This window comes from Echeneis naucrates, chromosome 23 (genome assembly GCF_900963305.1).
Source record: "Echeneis naucrates chromosome 23, fEcheNa1.1, whole genome shotgun sequence".
NCBI lineage: Eukaryota > Metazoa > Chordata > Actinopteri > Carangiformes > Echeneidae > Echeneis > Echeneis naucrates.
In genome coordinates, this window is record NC_042533.1 from 11,424,243 (window position 1) to 11,438,072 (window position 13,830).

Here is a 13,830-nt window from a genome sequence, read left to right on the forward strand (position 1 = left end):
CCTCTCTCTCGCTTTCTCTCTCTCTCATATACACACACACACCACTGGAGGGATTTGCTCAGGAACTGGTCTCTGCTGTCAGTCGGACACAAGTTTGACAAGCACGCGTGACTCAGAGGCTGCCTGGCTGCTCCAAACAGGCTCAACTTGTTGTCATGCAGCATGTGTGCACATGTAACTGTCTGTGTGTGTGTGTGTGTGTAACCTCTCCAGGGTGATTAGCTCCCTCCTTGTGCACATTTGTGTGCATTTATAATTTATGGATCTGTTTGACGATCACAGGGATCCCACAGCACCCACACTTTCACACACCCATGACCAACACACACTCAACACTCTGAGTTTGTGAGAAGCTACTTTTCTTTCTTCTACTTACTTTCCCATCTTGTTTTGCTGCTGTTGCTCCTGTTATCTGTGGCCATTTTGAGAGCAGCAGCTGACACATATGGTGAGCTAATACGGCCCCTCTATAAATAGCTGACAACCGCTGCTTGTTGGTATGTCTGAATGCATGCAGAATGCGTACATGGGCATTCTGCATGTATACATGCATACGGATGGATGGTTGTGTATAGACAAGCACACTTTGAAGTGATCGCATGTAAATACAACACTGAGTGGGAATACAGCTGTGCATGAGGTACAAGCAGGAAACAGAACAGCAGACACCCAGAGATGGTACAGAAAAGCATGAAATTGCAATGAACGCTGTGGATCGGAGTTAGCGTACTCTGAGGGCCCTCTGTGCATTGTGTGTAATCTCTGGTCCCTAAATTCCCATTAAGTGCAGCAGACAGACCATGAGAACTACATGTCAGACCAGAAGACTGCTACTCGTTTAGGCCCCAGGTTTTCCTGCGTCATTACACCATACATTGTATGCTTGATTATATTTAACTTGGGCACAAGTAAAATGGAATACTTTTTTAAAAAGACATAGGTCCCCACTATAGAATAGGACCTTAGGAGTAAACAATAATGGTAGATTGGACCCTCCCTAAGGAGTCACAAGATCTACCTGTGTGGTTCATGAGAAGATTCATGGAATGGCGTAGAATAAAATGAATCCTTTTATTTTTTTCAAGCTTCCCTCAGTCTTTGCTCCGGTGTGGTACTGAACCTCAGTTCCCTTTGTGCCCCGGTCAAATGTAACTTTTAGAATGCATTTAAGTTTCATTCTTGAGGGCTACTGTGACACTGGAACTGTAGGATTGTCCCAGATGAGATGCTGGATACTTCACCTCCTCTGGCATTTAAACTGTCTAAAAACAGGTATTCCCTTCTAAGAGGTCACACAGATGTGCTTTCTGTGAGACAGTTATGAGTATCATAAAGATCCAACTGGACCGGAATCACAAGCTCTTCCCTCTGATCTAAGCCAAAAGCTTTATGCTGCAAAAACAACCCAACCCCAGCATTGAAACTTGATACTGTGTCTGGACCAATCAGGCTCTGTAGCAGAACTCCAGATACTCCACAAGTAAACATTACTCAATTTCTGGGGCAAGTTTCCAAAAAAGCTTCTGAAGCGCTGATATAGAGTGAAATGCAGAGTGGAAATGCGCTGAGGTTAAGGCTTCAGAAAACTACCATGAGCCTTGTGTTGAGTTTTTGGTGATTGGCTGACAATATGAATCGTCACTGGGGGTGAAAATGGTCACTTGTGATTATTTGTGATCATTTTCATACATGTTTTTGCGTGAGTAAGCAGTGATAGAGGACACTGCTGTTCTTCTGGTATCGGGTAACTCAGAATGAACTTCACCACACACAGTCTTGATTTCACTGGGCAGTATTTGTGTCTGAACAATTAGGGCCAGTGTCATATTCACTGAACAACACTGCAGAGTAAACACTTCTTCAAATCCCTGAAATTCCTACCAAATTCCTGCTGGGTCACTTTTCTATCAGCCTATTATTGGATTCCTGACTCTGCTGCTCCCTATACAACCGTGGTACTGAAGGACACTGCTGCCCTTGAATGCCTGTTGACAGACTGTCACTACCCAGGCTCAGCCCTCCGGGTTGAGGTCAGGCTCCTCTTTCCTTTATTTGATTTTCATGTTTGAATGCATTCATATCCTCTGAGGTAATATAAAGCCTCAAAGACTGATTTGCCTGCTGCAGTAAAGCCAACATGGGTGTAAACTGACTCCTCAACACTTAATGCTTAGTTTGAAACCACACAGAGTCAAAAACAAACAATAACACAATCCTCATTTCCAAACATGTGAAGCTCCATTGAAATTAGTGGAACCATTACTGGCCTTTGCGGCGGCATAGTGGTTAGCGCTGTTTCATGGGTTTGATTCCCGATGCTGGGGCCTATCTGTGCTGAGTTTGTATGTTCTCCCTGTGCTTGCATGGGTTTCCTCCGGGTACTCCTGTTTCCTCCCACCGTCCTGTCCAGGGTGTACCCCGCCCTCACCCAATGTGAGCTGGGATTGGCCCCAGGACCCCCTGTGACCTGGAAACAGATAAGCAGTAGAGGATGAGTGAGACTGGGTGAGTTACTGGTCTTCTGGCTCTGCTGTGTTAACACAGGCTCTTTGGGCCAAACCAGTCCAGGTTCAGTGAAGAGAAACATGGAGGATTAGCTCAATTTTCAGTTGGGTTGTTGTGTCTTTCTCATTTAGATTCAGATCAGACTTCAAAGCTCCTGCTGCGTCTTCCAAATGATTTTTTTTTTCTTTTCTTCGACTGCCAAGATCTTGAAATCCTGCCAAGGTGTTTAGCTCTGCAGAGCTAACTAATTGCTCCTGTGCTCGCCCATGGCATGTCAGTGGAGCTTTGACTTGGAATGAAACGTAGCAGTGCCTCATATGTCATGATGCTTTATCACTTTCACCCAGGTAAACAAGACAAAGCATAACAACTCGGTGATATGAAACACTCTCTACAGCAAGCCTGCTATTGTTCAACAGGCTGCCAGAAAAGAGGAAGTAACCGACTCCTCACCTGTTAACATTCAAGAGTTCATTTGGGGTTTACTGATCACGACTGGGTTAGTCGGAATAGTGTGTTTGAGTCTGTTTTTATTAAGATTAAGTTATTTGAAATAGTTTTAGTCTCAGGGCTATGCGTCTATAAATGGTTTAATCACTCAATTTTGATTTTAATAGAGTGTCACTGTTCCAGGTAGATTATAAACATGTTGATAGATGTTGAGAGGAATGTGTAAAACAATAGGATTCATGAATTTTCTAACTGTGTTTTTCCTCTTCCTGTTTGGCTTGAAATTGTCTTTGTTTTGGAGCTTCTACTGCTATCAAACTCTTCGCCAGTGAGCTTGGGATGAGCTCTGGGTTAGCTGAAGCAACATGACTTTGTATATTTGCACATTTGACTCTGAATCAGGCCGGATGGCTGGTGGTTGGGGAAGGCTGGTATATTGCAGAAGAAGAGTTTTTATGTTGACAGGCAAACTTGGGCAGTTGATTTCCAATTGATTTCCATCTAATAAGAATATTGTGGAGCCAGCTCAAGAAATGCTACTTCCACATTGGTTTGACCACTAAGCTGCTGCGTTTGCTGCTTGTCCCGTCCTTACAGACAGGAACAGAGAATTTCACTTCCACTTCGCTTAATTTGAAATGCAATAAATGGTGGTATAAAATAACTGATTGTTGGATACAACCAGAAGAAAGCGTGGCTGGTTCAATGCTTCACATCTGAGGGAAGAGGATTTGAAAGTTTAGACACGCACTCAGTTCTATCTGCAAACAGCCAATCTGAATCACAATATAGGCCAGTTGTCCTTATGCTTAGATAAGACCTACAGCAGTGCACAAACAACCTGTATACACTTCCTTTGTGGTGACAATATAAAACATGCTATTAAGGGTATCTGCAGAAATTAGTCTGGATAAGCGTAGGAAAATATTGTGTTGAAATAACTTCTTTGGTCTCTTAATCATTAGCTGTGATTGCTGTTGGTAATATTAGCTAAACACATCCTTATTTATCTAACAATTAAAATATATTTAAATATGAGTAGCTTAGCTACGATGTAAATAGAACTGTTTCTGGATTCTGTATGTTCAGAGACCTCAGATGCTGATGTGAGGTGTCATTGTGATATTTGTTTTTCTCCTGTGAGCTCAGCAGATGAGCATTAACTGCTTTTAGATGGAAACTTTTGATGCTATTTCATACACGAGAAACCGTAGCAGTGATGCGACATGAGACTAAAGACATGTCGCCCAGACATGGAGAAAGGCTGACGTGTAAATATCTGTTCTGAGCAGCCACATTTGAAGGTCAAAAAGTGACGTAATGGTGCACAATTTCTATTTTAAACAGTCGGACTATAATACAGCTGGACTTGACCCTCATTTTAAATTAATTGGACATAAAGTGTCAGAAATAATTATTCAATAAACCGATGAGAGAGAAGTGCAGACCCTTGGAGGGCTCCACACAGCTGAAGCACTACTGTGTGAATGGCTATGAATGTCAGTTTGGGAAGGTTACAGAGCTGATTGGAAGCAGCTTCTTCAGGTCTGACATATGAAAGGTGTGGGGGGTGGGGTAGACACTTCATCCAGCAGGATGTCTTGGCCTTTGATCACTAGCTGTTTTTGTTGAAAGACATGATACAATGATTTTAATTATGGTGTTACTTTGGCAATGATGCTTGTTGATGCCCATGTTCTTCACATAACGGGCATTTCCAAAGGAATCAGGGCTTCTTTCTTGCCAGAGGGACTTATATGGATATTCATTTTCTACCACAGCTTTGTGAGTGTGTGTGTTTGTGTTTGGGGACCCTTCTCTCTCAGTGGGAGCCAAGCTGCCGTCCTCTCCTCCTCTCAAGTCTCAAATCCCAGGATAAATCACTCTACTGCTTCACTTCTGACATCGCTCTCCCTCCTCGTTTCACCACCCTCAGTCCCCATCCCACCTGTGTGTGTGTGTGTGTGTGTGTGTGTATGTCCGTCCTACTCTGTGTCTGTTCTGGCTGGAGCTGTTTGATGTTTGCCCTTTGCTTCACTGAAGGCTCCCTAAAGCCTATACCAACCCCTCACATCTGTGTGTGTGTCACCCAGTGAGGATATGTGTGTGTGTGCAAAGTAACACGCAATCATCTGAATCTCAATGTGTGTGTGTGTGTGTGTGTGTACATGTGAATCTGTACACTCGCATCCTTGATCTCAACTATGAATTTCTTCCCGTGTGTATTTTTTAAATCAGAGGTGCGATATTGCAGCTCTCAGACTCACACTCCGTGTGTGTACATGTGTGTGTGTTTACTGATCCACAACACAGATCCACTCTGACTCCTGGCTGTCACTGTGTTCCACTCTTGACGTCCCAAGAATATTTAATTGGATTTGATTGGCTTCCCAGGCTATCAAGCTGCTGCAGGTGGCTGATCACTTGTTATTCCTTTCAGGACACAAACTGAAACACACACCTACTCATACATTCCACAGCTGGTGGGTTTCCAGCACAAGTTTTTTTTTTTTTATACATATATATCCCCACTTCCCTGTGTGGCTTGTGGGGTGAGGTGTCTGTGGGCCTGGTGGTATTATAGCTGATTTATGACAGCAGAGATGGTAGGGCTGTATCCATGCATGATGAGAAGAGGCTGATGATGGGGGATATTGATGGTGATGTATAGCAAAGGAGGAAGGACACCTGCAGGACAAAGGGCTGTGATGGAGGCCGGTGCCAAACGTAAATGATGGCAAAATGGAGGAGCTCAAAGATGAATTTCTTTTACAATTAGGAAAGTCATGACTTCATACCTTGTTGCTGAATGGGATGTCAGTCTCTGTTGGAAACTGAATTCTTTTGAAATCCAACATCGGTTGTTTGCTTGTTATTCTCACAACGATCTGCTGTGGGTGTGAGAACATTGATTGTTTTTTTTTTCTTACTTTGCTTCACTTCACAGTTATTTTGCAAAGTTAGAAGCAGAGATGATAACCCTGTTAGAGTGTTAGATTTTGTCAGGTCTTTGTCAACTCCATTCACAATCATCTCCAACCAACTGTGAACTTAAATTTAACATTGTTTGGCCATAAATTTACATTTATGCCTCCTTGAGGGCAACGCCTTTAAAAGTCCTACATTTCAGCATGTAGCGATGCCACAGTGTTAAAATTTTGCTTGATATTGAGCTTGATACCAATACCATGGAAAATATTCACTTCAATTTCCTATTTCAACATGTCACAGCTTTTCTTAACAGAACAGCAAGACACTAGTTAACCAATTAATTTGTAACAAAAATACAATCACAATTTATTTAGTGCAAATAAGACCCAAATATTATCATGGAGCCTTGATCTGTTCATCTCTGGTGTTGCTGTTCATATGTGTGTGTTTGATGGTTGAATTGATTCATGAAGTCAATTTTAACTTCCAGTGAAACTAGGTTATTTCTTATATTGCCCAGTTTTGACAAACACAGGACAAATGCTGCATCCGTGGCCTATCAGAGGCATCAGAATTATCTGTATTTGATTTAAAGGTAGGCTTTTGAGCCAAGTCATCCGAGTTGGAATTTTCACTTTCCTTTAAGCTGTGATGAGTCTGACCTGGTACATGAGAGGTGCATTAGAGAAGTGAATGGGGATGCTGCATAGCAGCCAACATCTGTTCTCCAAGGTGACTAAACCTGAATATAGTGGATATAATGCTATACTGTCAGCGTCCAGAATTGTTTGCCGTGTAACTCCGCAATCATGCAACCATTTTGTGTCCAGTAAAGTGAACGTATGGCTGTAGTAAGCCAGGGAATCATCGCGCTATAGGACATGCATATGGCAGAGAACTCTGGGCAGACTGCAGTCATCTTTGGGTTTCCTGTACTAGCTGAAGCTCTGAAAGAGAAAGACTTTGAGTTTTCTGGTCGTGCCTGATGGTCAGAAGTTAATGGGCCATGTTGCTCTATTGTATTGAACTCTCTGTTCTCTTCTGGTGGAGACATTGTTGCCTGCATTCTTTTGTGCAGTGGGTTTTTTCCTCATTGTTAAGTGTCAGCGTCAGGAAAAAGGCTCTCATGTTTTAATTAACTCAGACATTTTGTGATATTAAACTGTGGTGCAGGTGCTGGATTTTCTGCTTTATTCTACATACTGTGCCAACAAGGAAATCTTAGGTGTTTCATCCCAGACAAAGAATCTTAACCACGTCTGGAAGCTTGTGGAAGTTTAAAAAGTGATGCACGTGGCTGTCTTAACTTCCTCTTTGATAGGAACTAAGATATATAAAGCAAGGGAATGAGAGGGTAAAAAAGGTCAAGAGTTCACAGCAGCTGACCTTTGACCTCTGCAGCTAGACAGTTATCAGGGCATGATTTGTGGGGCTGTCATTTACCTTGAAGAGTGTGGAAAGGAAAAAGGAGGGGAGGTTTTCAAAGACTTACCGAGCTGCAGAGCTTCGTGCTACTCCACTTCCCTGCTACCACACAGATGGATTAATAAGAAATGAAGTGAAGAGGACCAGGGAGGGAAATGAAAGAGAATTGAAGGTGTAACCTGGAACTGACACTGAGCCCAGAGGAGGGGTAGTGGTCATGCTAGGCCAGCAGAACTGTCTCTGCCTGTTTTTCTCTTCCCCTTTCTCTGTGTGTATAAGTCTTTTTCTCTCCCTCTCTCTCCTTTTTGCGTGTGTGTGTGCATGTATATGTGTGTGTTTGGCTTGTCTTGGTAGGTTCCTCAGCACTGATGGAATGCCACAAAATAAACAGTTAGAGTAACATGAATGTAGCTTGGCTGTTTCTCACCCACCAGAAAACACGACTGCATGCATCTGTTGCAGAAGCAGCTGATTCTGACTCACTGTGTAAAATTGTGATGCTCAGCAAGACAATAAAGCTCTGAGGCAGCACTGTTCACCTCGTGTGTGAGTGTGAGCAAGTGTGTAGGTCTTGCAGTGCAGTAGTTTGATCTCAAGTCTTTTATTATTACACACTTGAGAAACACTGCTGTTTTCTTTTGAAAGGGGTGCAAGATAAGTTCTAAATTTAGAGCAGTTTTGAAGTTTTGGCAAAATAAGGCCATTTCTAAGAGGTATTACAGCTCTGCTGAAATCCCAGATGAAACAAAAGAATGTTTTGGTTGATGCACTTTTTTGTTTGTGAGCAAATTGTATCTTACTCTGAAGATATTACAGTTTTCATATTTGGACATTAGCTGAAATGAATATTAAATGAATATTTTTATATAGATTTAATCGTCTTCCATCTCAACTGTGAATTAATATGTTCATATTCGGTCAGCTTGGCCATGTGGAAAATTACTGACCAAGATCGTATTGGATTCAAGACTTCCATTTCAATATAATAAAATAGATTTTGAATTTGCTGGATGAACCACTTGAGGACATTCCTGGTTATTGTATCAACATTGTTTAAATTTTCTGTCAGCCGATTGTCTCTTGATCAGGAGAGAAACAGAATGTGGTGATGGCCACTTCCAGGCCTTGCCATAGTTCTGTCCAAATCTGAACTTGTGTGGCTTTATCGTAATTTTCTGTTGTTTTTCTGACCATGTGCTCCAATTAGTGACAGGAGGGAGATCGCCCCCTGCCCTTTTCACTTTCATTGAAGTTTGATTGCTTGTCTATCTTACGCAGGATCCCCTGCAGGCCCTACACAGGATCGTCTTTTCCTTTGCTTTCTTTTGAAAAAAATCTTTTGATTTATAGGTGAACATGTAGCAATCTAACAGTGTGACTGTGGCAGACTAACTGTGTTGCTCAGTCATTCCCAGCTCTGCAGTATCATGATTGAAGTTTGGGACAGAGAGTCCCTAAGTGGGCAGTTGCCTGGGTGGGGCAGAAGTACTCGTGAATAGTTTCCTGCACAATCTGAATACACGCATGTGCAGACAGATGTACTTATATGGTTGTGAGGGCACTTACCAGCATGATCCTTTCCTTTGTCCATTACCCTATCCTAAATCTGCTTCTTCTCCGATCCCTCACAAAGATCAGCTAACAGTCTGCATTTATGATGCAGAGTATGAGAGTAATAGTATGCAGAGTAAGATGCATAAGTGAAGTCATTCAGTGCATGTGACCTCTGATAGCTTATGGCTCTGATTGTCTGTTGTCATCTTTCCCACATTTAAACATGCTCCATATTCCATTCAAGGTGTAATTTATGTGGGGGTTGCAGACACTGTGATTTGCCTAAGATCTGATTATCCAAAGCTGGAATCGTCCCAGTGGGGAAGACAGGCCGCTTCAGCAGCGACAGAGCGGAATACTGAGTGTGTTAACATGGGCTGTGATATTCTCATATGTCTCGCAGTTAACAGCCGCAGTGCTTTTTCTGATTTTTAACATTTTCTTACAATGTTGGTGTCATTTCGGCAGCGTTGGCTTTGGGTCTCTTTGGTGGCACACACTGAAAATGGTTCAGCAGGGGATGAAACATGAGCAGTCAGATAATCAGACAGGTTGTAAACTCTCCTCCAGGTTGGTGTATTTGAGAGAGAAAACAAATTATGGCCCATACTGCCTTGAACATCCATCACTGATCCTGGTTCAGATCTTACCTGCCGTTCCCCTGTAGACCTCCCGTGTGTTCCTGCTTCTCACAGTGTGGGCTCTTTTCATACCCAAACAGAATATTAGATCTGGACTAGCTTGTATCTTTAACTAAAATCTGTCTAATCATCTCATGTTTCTTGTCCAATTGGAACAACAGGCCAGACTTTTTAAAATAAGTTAACAAACCATTGCTCCTTTCATATTAAAGCCAAATAGGATTTGGACATTTAACACTGTGACATATTCCAGTAATGATTTGTAAGATGATCACATAGAACCTGCTGCGTAGTGGCTTAAAGAAAACCACAACGCATGCCGTGCAACTATACAGATACTTATCAGTGTAAAGGCAGATGAGTCAGACAGCTCCCTATAGCAGCAATGGTAGAATTTTTATACTGATACTGTCAAGCAGAAGATAGTAGATGGATCATTACTTTCTGAATATAGTCTGTAAATGCCATGTCTAACAACACAGTGATGATATGTAGGTGTGTAACTAGAGGTGCTGAATATCTATGCAGTTGTTTGAACTTGTGGATCCCAGCATTGGCTGCACTCCACGCTGAAAGACTAAGGCAGTATATGGCTCTAGGTTTGACACTGGAAATATATGAAGCATGAAGTCACCAACTGGCACTGCAGACCTACACTGTCATCACGACAGAGGGTCAACCGTCCTCTATCATTAACTATGAGAAGAATATAGAGTTGAGGGCAGTCAGGGCTCCTAAATCCCTCTGGGTGATGGAGTTTTTTTACTGGATCCCTGATGCTGAATACAGAGACAGCTAAATAGAAAAAAAGATTGTCTCAAACACACCTTCCCTGCATGTTCTAGATGTTTCACTGATTCAAAACGTGATTCAAATGTTCAGTTTGTCATGAAGCGCTGCCGAGGTCTGATAACGGGCTCATTTGAATCGGGGAAAGAGCGTGAACATTCAGGGCCGTAGCCCTCCAGGATGGTGGACACCTGCTATAGCTCACTATAGACCATTGGCAAAAAATGCTTTTGGATCCTGGATGCATTGGATTCATTGCAAGCACTTCAGATAATTACGACTGTTGGAGTCTTAAAATGAATTTGCACAGTGTCAGCAGCAACATTACAAAGCACCATCCCAACCGTGAGTCATCTAACAAGGATACTCCCTCACTGAGGAGAGACACAGTTGCAGAGACAGTAAAAATGTTATTTTTCATATTCCACTTATAAAATCAAAGAAGAATATGGTGCCAAAATTTTTGATCGTACACACAGAACAGTGTCTGTTACTGTTGGTGTGTGTCATCCTTCCCGTTTATAGCGAAACTGATAATCGTGGTCTGGTGCTCTGCACATGGTCTCATGTCCAACAGCACAGTTCGAGGATAATTACTTTTATATTTTTTTATCTTATGCAAAATACTCTTTTTGAACAAGTTAACCAAGTGAAAAACTTGACATTCAAAGGAGGAGAAACTTTTAAAATTGAGCTTTTCATGTAATTATTATTCATTCAGATGGTACTTAAACTTTCAGAACTTCTTTTGAAGGATAACATTTCCATTCTTTGCGGTTTTTTTGTAAATATCTGAAGTGAAATTATAATCATTTCTATTCTTAAGAGTGATCCAGTGAAGTAAAATTTCTTCAAACAGACATTTTAACAACCTGAAAAGTTGACTGGCTGCTTTTACGCGATGAAAACATTTTCCTATTGTTTTGCCTGGAATTTCAAAGGCTCATAGTTTTACAAGGAAAGATATGATTTAATGTTTGTTAATGTGTTTTGTCTGTCGGTCTGACAGCTGGATATCTCAAAAGTGCATCACCAATAAATCTGCTGGAATGATAGGCCTCTAGCCAAAGAAAAGTCAATTAGATTTTGGTGCTGATCCAGATGTGGGAGTTCCACCATTAAACAGTTATTGATCACAGCCATAAGTGCGAAACTAATGGAGATGGAGGCTTGACTCTAATTCCTAAGGGGATGTTTGCAGTGTTTAGAAATCAATTCAACTTCAAATTAAAGGCATTGAAATGACATCTTCCGTTTGAGCAGTAAATTGGAGAGATGTTGAACTTTGGAGGTTTGTGCTTTTGTCTTTTTTGTCAAAATGTTGCGAGTTGTTTTTGTTCATGAGCGGGTGACCCTGGATGCCTCTCACTGCCTGCCGACAGTTTGACATCCAATCAAACTTCTGACCTTGAAATGGCCGTTCTCACTGCAGAGACGGGGAACACCAGACACGGCTGGCCCCATTTAACCCAGCAATCTCTGAAATGACTTTCCCCTTATTCCACCTCATTTGGTTAGAGGTGCTAGTATGCATGCATTTAGGCCAGTGATGCCCCAAGGCAGCTAACTGCTCTGCGAGTGACAGTACACTGTGAGTCAAATTGGAATAAAGGCAAATAAAATACCATCAGCCACCACCACTGAGGACTATTCCGTTCTCCATATTTCTCATCGAAATGAATGCAAGAAAGAATTCAGTTCAATAGCAAACCACAAAATGGTGAAAAAGTTATGAAGACAAATAGCACTGTTACTGCTGACACTTATTCAGCCAAAATTTTATGCTGCTGTCAGACAACAGAACCACAACGTGATTTATTCCAAGGAGGCTGGACCTAATACAACCCTGCTGTCACACCAGCCTCCATTGTGTACTGTATGTGTCTATAGCATTACCAAGTGGGACCATACAGACAAGAGAACAGGGTGAACGGAGGCTTAGGATCAAAGCATGTTGGCCCAGAAAGTATATTCTGGTATGGTCCACAAAATGCATTGTACTTAATCTTAATATTGTTAACAGTGTAAGCAGACTTTTTTTGCACTAGACTACTTAACGGTGTGTGTGCGTTACATTTGCCTGCGTATGCATCAATCGCAAGTCCAGCGTCCGAATCCCGGGCACGCTTGAAGGATGCTGCTTGAGTGATGGCCTTTCCAGCTTCAACTTTGGTCATCTTTGTCGTCTCAACACAACACAATGAATTGTACAAATGAGGATTATGGTGTACACCCCAAAGTGGTTATAGTGGTTATAATTTCTATTGGTTTCAACTTCAATTTGACATTTACAACTAGCCATTTAAAAGCCCAACTGACACATACATGTGTCACTATAACAGTTAAAATGATGGTCTAGTTTGAATTGAGCTTTTTTGCTTCATTAATTCAGAGTTTATTTATACTGGTTTGGGATGTTTCCGATGTCAGAATAAGTGAAGTGAATAATTGGTTTCTTTACTGCAGCGAAAGAAAATATTCTAAGTATTTCAGAAAGCTCAACCTTATCAACTGCTCCTGTGATATTACACACAAATCTTCTTTACCATTCCCTCCTGGCCAACCTCAGAAACATGCAGTGTCTTTAAAAGTAATGAAACATTAATTCCCTAAAGTGTATTTATTGATGGTCTACAAGCTGATTTTAAAGTTACTTCAGGCTGCTGGAGCAAAGAGGAACCTTGGCCGGCTGGATTGATCGACTTGAGCCTGCATTTTCTGCTCAGCCATGGAGAAACGGCACAAAACGTGGCTCTGCAGAGAGAACCCTCCCACCTGACTCTGATCGAGTCACCCGCAGATCAACAGCCACTTCTGGCCTCATAAGTGCTGACATGGCAGTAGAGTGGAAGACCGTGCAACAATCCCTCTGTCTCTGTGACAGTGTGGACTGAAATACCTGCAGCTGTATTTTAATTGTGTGGTCGCTTCTCTTTAGACTAGTGGCTCCAACCTTTCTGCTGGTTTTTGAACCCTAATAACACAAGGAATCGGACATTTCCAGCATCCAGGTCTTTTGGTCAGGAAAAGTATCTGGTGAGCAGTCATAATTTTATCATGACCCCTGGAATTGGCCCTTAACACTTGAGTGGGGAACCACTGAGGACACTTTCGTTTGTCCCAGTGATCTAAGGAGGAAAGGAAAGCAACCTCAGAACACAGGTTGAATGCGCTGAAAAGAAAAAAAATAACAGAATATTTTAAAGCACATGAAGATCCAAATATTTCTAAAGCATAGGTTGATATAGAGAGCCAATTAAAAGTGAAAAATGCTGTATTGATTGACCATCCAGAGCAAACAAGAAAATTCACGAGTGAGCCTGACAGCTATGCTACTAGAAATTAAATTCCTCTCATCGCTTAGCCTTTTAGCTTAGCTTCTTGACCTGCAGATTTTGCTTTAAGTAGATGTTTGAAATGTGACTTCTCTGACTCAAGTAAGTCAATGAAATGATTTGAAAAACAAAGTACTTGGTCTTATTCATCAGCTGGTTCACACCACGCTATTTACAAGCTGTAACATCCATCCTATTAT

General features: G+C 41.8%; 1 protein-coding gene across 3 annotated transcripts in view; it reads left to right on the plus strand.

Annotated features, from left to right (window-relative positions):
- The window catches only part of plekha5 (pleckstrin homology domain containing, family A member 5), a 167,543-nt gene that overhangs the window by 1,650 nt on the left and 152,063 nt on the right, over positions 1-13,830 (plus strand). The gene's annotated exons all lie outside the window — the stretch shown is intronic.